Source organism: Dipodomys merriami, unplaced genomic scaffold (assembly GCF_024711535.1).
Source record: "Dipodomys merriami isolate MVZ:Mamm:240054 unplaced genomic scaffold, mDipMer1.0.p SCAF_1577, whole genome shotgun sequence".
NCBI classification, from domain to species: domain Eukaryota; kingdom Metazoa; phylum Chordata; class Mammalia; order Rodentia; family Heteromyidae; genus Dipodomys; species Dipodomys merriami.
Genome location: NW_027202912.1, coordinates 1 through 6,217, shown reverse-complemented (window position 1 = coordinate 6,217; position 6,217 = coordinate 1). Strand labels below are relative to the sequence as shown.

The 6,217-nt window shown below is 45.3% G+C and overlaps 2 pseudogenes; both read left to right on the top strand.

Annotated features, from left to right (window-relative positions):
- Window positions 1-660: 660 nt before the first annotated feature.
- On the top strand, window positions 661-2,395 carry LOC138827553 (pre-mRNA-splicing factor SLU7 pseudogene; annotated as a pseudogene).
- Window positions 2,396-5,228: 2,833 nt separating this feature from the next.
- On the top strand, window positions 5,229-5,305 carry LOC138827560 (small nucleolar RNA U3; annotated as a pseudogene).
- The last annotated feature ends 912 nt before the right edge of the window (window positions 5,306-6,217 follow it).

Sequence of the window (6,217 nt, the reverse complement as noted above, 5' to 3'; positions counted from 1 at the left end):
AGTGCCCAAACTCAAGAGGTATTGGTTCCATGCAGGGGCTCACTCAAAATTCTTTTCAATTTATTTTGTGTTCCTAGGAATGGAACCCAGAACCACATACATCTACCAGGCAAGCTAGTCTACCACTGAGCTAACTCTGAGCTCCATTTTTATTTTTAATTGAAGCCAGTGAGTTTTGCTGAGAATGAAGTTAAACATACTAATGGAAATAGGTTGCCTGAGTGACTACCCATTTCCAAATGTGGGAATTCCAACTCCAGATCAACAGGGAGAGACAACGAAGAATCTGTGCCTTAAGACACCTGACTTGCCTCCCCCATCCCTTGTGAAATGCTTCTTTCACACAGTGCAAGAGCTCCCAAGGACAATTCTCAGGGTGGTGAGGATCAGTCTCATGAGTGATCCCACTGTTAGAGGGTAGGGAATGAGATAAAAAAACATATTGCAGGAGGGAAGTAAACATCGGTGGCTTGGTTTACTTGTCTGTCAGGGAGTGGTTGTATAGGGAGCTTGGGACTGGGGTCTGACTATTTAAGTCAAGCAGACCTCAAACTCTTATGTAGCCCCAGACCAGCCTAGAACTCTCCATTCTCCTGTTCTGATTGTGTGTACCACCCACCTAACACATTCTACTGTTTTAATACAGATGGCCAGTTCACCATGTCATCGGCAGCTGTGGATATAGTTAATGCCGCACCCCTGTCCAGGTCCAAAGGCTGAGTTTAGAGGAACCAAAGAAGATGACTCGAGAGGACTAGAGGAAGGAGCTAGAAGAACAATGGAAACTGGGTAATGCTCCTGCAAAAGTGGACGAAGAAGGAAAAGATAATCAATCCACACATCCCTCAGTATATTTCTTCAGTACCATGGTACATCCATCCATCGAAAAGACCCACCTTAAGGCACCAGAGACCACAACCCAAGAAACAGAAGCAGTTTAGTTCATCTGGAAAATGGTACAAGAGGGGTGTAAAAGAGAATTCCATAACCACCAAGTACCGCAAAGGTGCCTGCGAGACTGTGGGGCCATGATGCAAAAGGAGAAGGACGGCTTCGAGAGACCCAGGCAAGTTGGCGCCAAGTCTACTGGGACTATCATGGCACCAGATGAGCATGCCCAGCCTCAGCTCACGTTTGACTGTGACAGGAAGAGAGAGCCCTGGAACAGCTACAATCCAGAACAACACATGAGAATCGTGGAAGAGTACACCAAAGTTGACCTGGCAAAATGAACACTGAAAGCCCAGAAATTACAAGAAGAATTGGCCTCAGGAAAATTAGTGGAACAAGCTAATTCTCCAAAACATCAGTGGGGAGAAGAGGAACCAAATTCTCAGATGCATAAAAGATCACAACAGTGAAGATGAGGATGAAGATAAATATGCAGAGGATATTGACATGCCTGGACAGAATTTTGAGTCTAAGAGGTGAATTAGTCTGGAATCTAAGGATTCGAGAAGATATTGCAAAATATTTGAGAAATTTAGATCCAAATTCTGTCTACTATGATCCCAAAACTAGAGCGATGAGAGAAAATCCCTATGCCAATGCAGGGAAGAATCCAGATGAAGTGAGTTATGTAGGCGATAACTTCGTCAGGTACAGAGGTGATACCATTTCCATGGCTCAGACACAGTTGTCTGCCTGGGAGGCGTATGACAAGGGCTCAGAGGTGCGCCTGCAGGCAGATCCCACGAAGCTGGAGCTGTTGTATGAGTCCTTCAAAGAACAGACAGAAAGCATCCTGGAAAAGTATGGCGGCCAAGAACATCTGGATGCTCCTCCAGCTGAGTTGCTCTTAGCCCAGATGGAAGATGGAAGACTATGTGGAGTATTCACAGCATGGGACCGTCATCAAGGGGCAGGAGCGAGCCGTGGCCTGCTCCACGTATGAAGATGACATGAAGATGCACAACCACCTGCACATCTGGGGATCTTACTGGAAAGAAGGTGGCCGATGGGGATACAAATGCTGTCACTCGTTCAAGCATTCCTACTGCCCTTGGGGATACAAATGCTGTCACTCGTTCAAGCATTTCTACTGCCCTGGAGAAGCCGGGAAGGAGACTAACACTGAGGAGTGTGTGAGTGAGACTGGAGAAGAGTCGGTGAAGAAACCACAGATGCTCATGGAGATGCACCAAGAAAAGCTACAGGAAGAGAAGAAAAAGCACCGGAAGAGCGATGACAATGATGATGAAGAGAAGAAACAGGAGAAACTGAAAAAGGCACTGAATGCCAAGAAGGCCCGCCTGCTCCATGTCAAGGAGATCTTGCAGATGGACGAGAGAAAGCGGCCATACAACCGTGTATAGGAAACTCAAGGAAATGGAGGCCTACAGAATCAAATGTCAGGCTGGATGACCCGATGGCCTCTTTCCTGGGCCAGCAGTAACTGTCCAGGGTACAGTCCAGCATGCACCACAACCTCCTGTTCATCATAGATGAAAAACCATGACCTGTCCTTGAGGCCTGACTTCAATAAAGCTTTCAGAAGTCTCAAAAATTTAGGAGATCAACACAGGCATCTAAGCCTGGGGAAGATAGCCTATAGCCACTGCTTTCAAACTGCATCTTCATCACCAGAGCAATCATCTAGAGTTCCATCCTTTACCTTCTTCCCCATGTTCTTTTGTTCTCTGGATCTCTGCAAACAATAAGTTGACCCAAATCAGATGATTCTACCCCTAGAGCATTGTCACTGGGGTTCCCACCCCCTGATAAGATGCTTGGCTAGTGAGAACTCCAGACCTGTTCTGAACCTGGGCGCATGGCCATGTTCTCAGCACAGGTTGTCTCTCCCTCTCTGTAAGCAGTATGCTCCTTAGGTGACAAACTCTTGAGCCAGAGATCTGGGTCCATGGGTTACTGCTGTGCAGCTTCTAGCTAGCTCTTCTAATGTTCAGGTCCTTCAGGAAGCTTTGACAATATCTGACAGTTAACTGCCAGGAGCAAATGTTTGACCAGGAAGCTTGGTAACATTTGTAATCTCTGCTCTTAACAGGCTTCTTAGACTTCACCAAGAAATTTCACTTTCTTGGGATTTTTCAGTTTCAGGACTTCACCTCTGACTTCCTATCTGGCAGGATTGGAGTATTAGAAGTGGGGGGCATGCAGGATTTTAAAAGGCCATCCTTTAAAACAACAAAAAACCCTTCAATGACAGGTCTTATTCCTAGTCACCTGTCCAGGGGTAAAGGGTATTGCTTTCTTGGTGGATGAGTGGGGTGTGGGGGAGGGTACAGAACTCGAGGAGAAAAGTGCAGCAGTAGAGCTGATGAAAGTGAATTCTACAACTCATGGGTGAAGATGGGAGGGAGGAACTTGGAGAGCAAGAGGGAACAGAAGACACTGTATGGAAGGAAAGGTACTCGTTACCTGATTCGTGTAACTGTCACCCCTCTGTACATCCCCTCTATAGTGCAAATTAATATGTATATAATATAAAATACTCAGGGGCATTACACTTGTTTATAAGTCAATATGAACTGGGGGACTCTGTAGTCCTCCCCTCTCCTGACTTTTGATATCTAAGCTATACGTATAAATTTCTCCCTAAAAGGTTGAGCCCAGAGGAAATCTTCCCAGTCCTGGAGCTCCATGTGTCAAAAGAGGAACATGAAATACCTCTCCCTTTCTTCCAGAGATCAGGACCTGCCCTGGGGGGAGAGGAGCAGGCCCAGTGTTGGAGGGATGGTGACAAATGATTTAGAGGCCAAAAACATCCCAAAAGATGGTCTTTCTCTTTTGGTCCTGCTTTTTAAATTAAGGGCTCCTAATAGGACCCCCCTGACCTCCCCATTTCTTCCTCAAAGGACATGGTGGGAGTTACTTTCTCTACTAGGGCATTTTTCATTTAAAATGTCCACGATTCCAACATTAATAAAACTCATTTCTTTCTCCCTGAGACTTGGGCGTTTGACCTTCATATTTGAACTCTCTGGGCAGGTCTCAGCCCAATTGTGGACGAGATTTTAGCCTTCTCGTTTTCACGTCACATACACCTTCTAGGCCCCTCTGAATAATTCCTCCAAACTTTGATCCTCCCAGTTCTGTCATCTTTGCAACTGTTAGTAACAAAAATGCAGCTTAATGATTCCATGCTTTAGGGAATTGTCAAAATTTTAACCCTGCATATTTTCTCACCTGATTTTTTTTTCTTTTTCGCCTGAACTTCTGCCTCCTTCATTGCTGCCATACATCAAAGGCCTAGGCTAGGTTTGGGGGATCAGAAATGGATTCCCCAATCCCTTTCATGTTCATACGCTTCCTGTCTGTGGGTCGAACCCCAGGATCTGGTGGGTTCTCTTTTCTACCCAGTCACAGCTGCTCTCCTAATTATAGCTCTCTCTCTTCCCTGGAGAATAAGGTTACAAAGATGGACATGACTTCTGACCAGGTATAGATTTGTGGGCCTTCAAACTGATCAAAGTTCACAACCGCATCTGGGTCTCCTCAAAGGGGCTTTAATTCTCTTGGAAACTTGGGTTTTGTTGATACCCTGGGGGCTAGCACAGAAGTTCAAGTCACCATCTCCGTTCAGATCTTCATAAGAGGGTAGAGGGTTTATGGTTGTACTCTGGGAGCGAAGGAAGTAGGAAATTCTGAACATCGTTCTAACCTTGTAGCAGCTCCATTTTTTGAGCCTCAAGAATGATGAACTTCAAACTGAAGGTGGAGCTGAAGCTGACAGGTGTTACCTGGGGGTTCAGGAAGGAGTTGATGCAGATCCTATGGAGGTTCCTGCTGCAATCTCCATCTGGAACTGGGGGACACTGGAAAGCAACGGTTTGAGGATTGTGCAGAGGAGGCATGTAGGAAAGAGGATCCCGCTCTGACATCTCTAGATTATAAGGGGGAGGTAAGCAGGGAAGGAATCCCACTTGGAGGATGTCTCCTCTGGTTTAGTTTTATCTTTTTCCTAATTTTCAAGGAACAAGGGGTCCCTATTTCCAACAGGATGTATTCAATCTTTTCCTTGTTCACACACGTAAGCAACTGGAAGAACCCAGTCTTAATCTGATCCAGTTTTGGGCCAAAAAGCAGCCTGCTGAGTAAGAGGTTCCCAGGTCCAGGTGAAGCTGCAAATATTCAATCATTTGCTGCATCATTTTCTCTTTGGTTTGAGTATCAAACCAATATTTTAACGTCCATTTTAAAGGACTGTCCAGTGGGATCTCACTCATTTCGTGTACCTCAGAAGCTGCGCTATTTAGAATGTTCCCCTTAAGACTATACTTTCAGGGATCATTTCTATAGTTTGTTACTAGAATGTAACAAACTTGGTTTGGTTTACCAAGCTAGTGAGAGTACCCTGTAGATGCTCAGCCTTCAAATTCTGGAGACGTCCTGCAAACTACTCCATGTGCTTTGTCGGTCTCCAAGCAATTCCCTTTTGGGGTGAAAGCTAGTTGAACGTACCTACGTAGCAGTACAAACCTGTACCTGTGAGTAGGTGCAGGAAATCTGTCTGTAGTCACCTGCATGCCTCCAGCACTGTGGATCAAGACTTGACCCTTGGATTTCACGTCCAAATGTACCTGTCACTGGACACCCCCGGTTCCCTGCAACAAGGCAGAGGGATACTCTCTCCCCCAGGAGAAAGGGCTTCTGGGCACCTCTCCCAGATGGAGAGATCCTGGACAAGGCTCCACATTGTTAGAGTTGTGTACTCTTAAACAGAGTCACAACTGAAGACATGAGAGCAAAGATCTCAGCAAGGCAAAATTTATTTCTGCGCAGAACGATGTACTGTTCACTGAAATCCTGGCAAGCAAGCACACAGCAGGTGGGCTGGTCCCTTTCTGTCTCTCATACAGAAGGTGTGCCCAGGTGCATGATCTGCTCAGTACTGGCTAGTTTGAAGAAGGTAATTTTTTCGGATGGTGGTTTAATGTAACAGGACTAGGATGTCTTAACAAGAATAGGAATAAGGCATAACTAAAATTTAATGAGCTTGTAACAGGATGTCTTAGTAGAAGCCAAATAGGATGTAACTAAAACTTAATGAGCTTGTAACAGGGTTTCTTAACAGAAGCAGAATAGGATGTAAGTAAAATTAACAAGAGCCAAGCCACTTGGCCAAAGTAGAAGCTTTCAGAAAACAGTTCTCACAGAATTGATAGGAAAGTGGTACACTTTGACTTACTTTCATAGAAAAAACTTTTCTTGCACTACCTAGTAGGCATCAAGCCCTGAGTTTAAACCTTAGTACCAC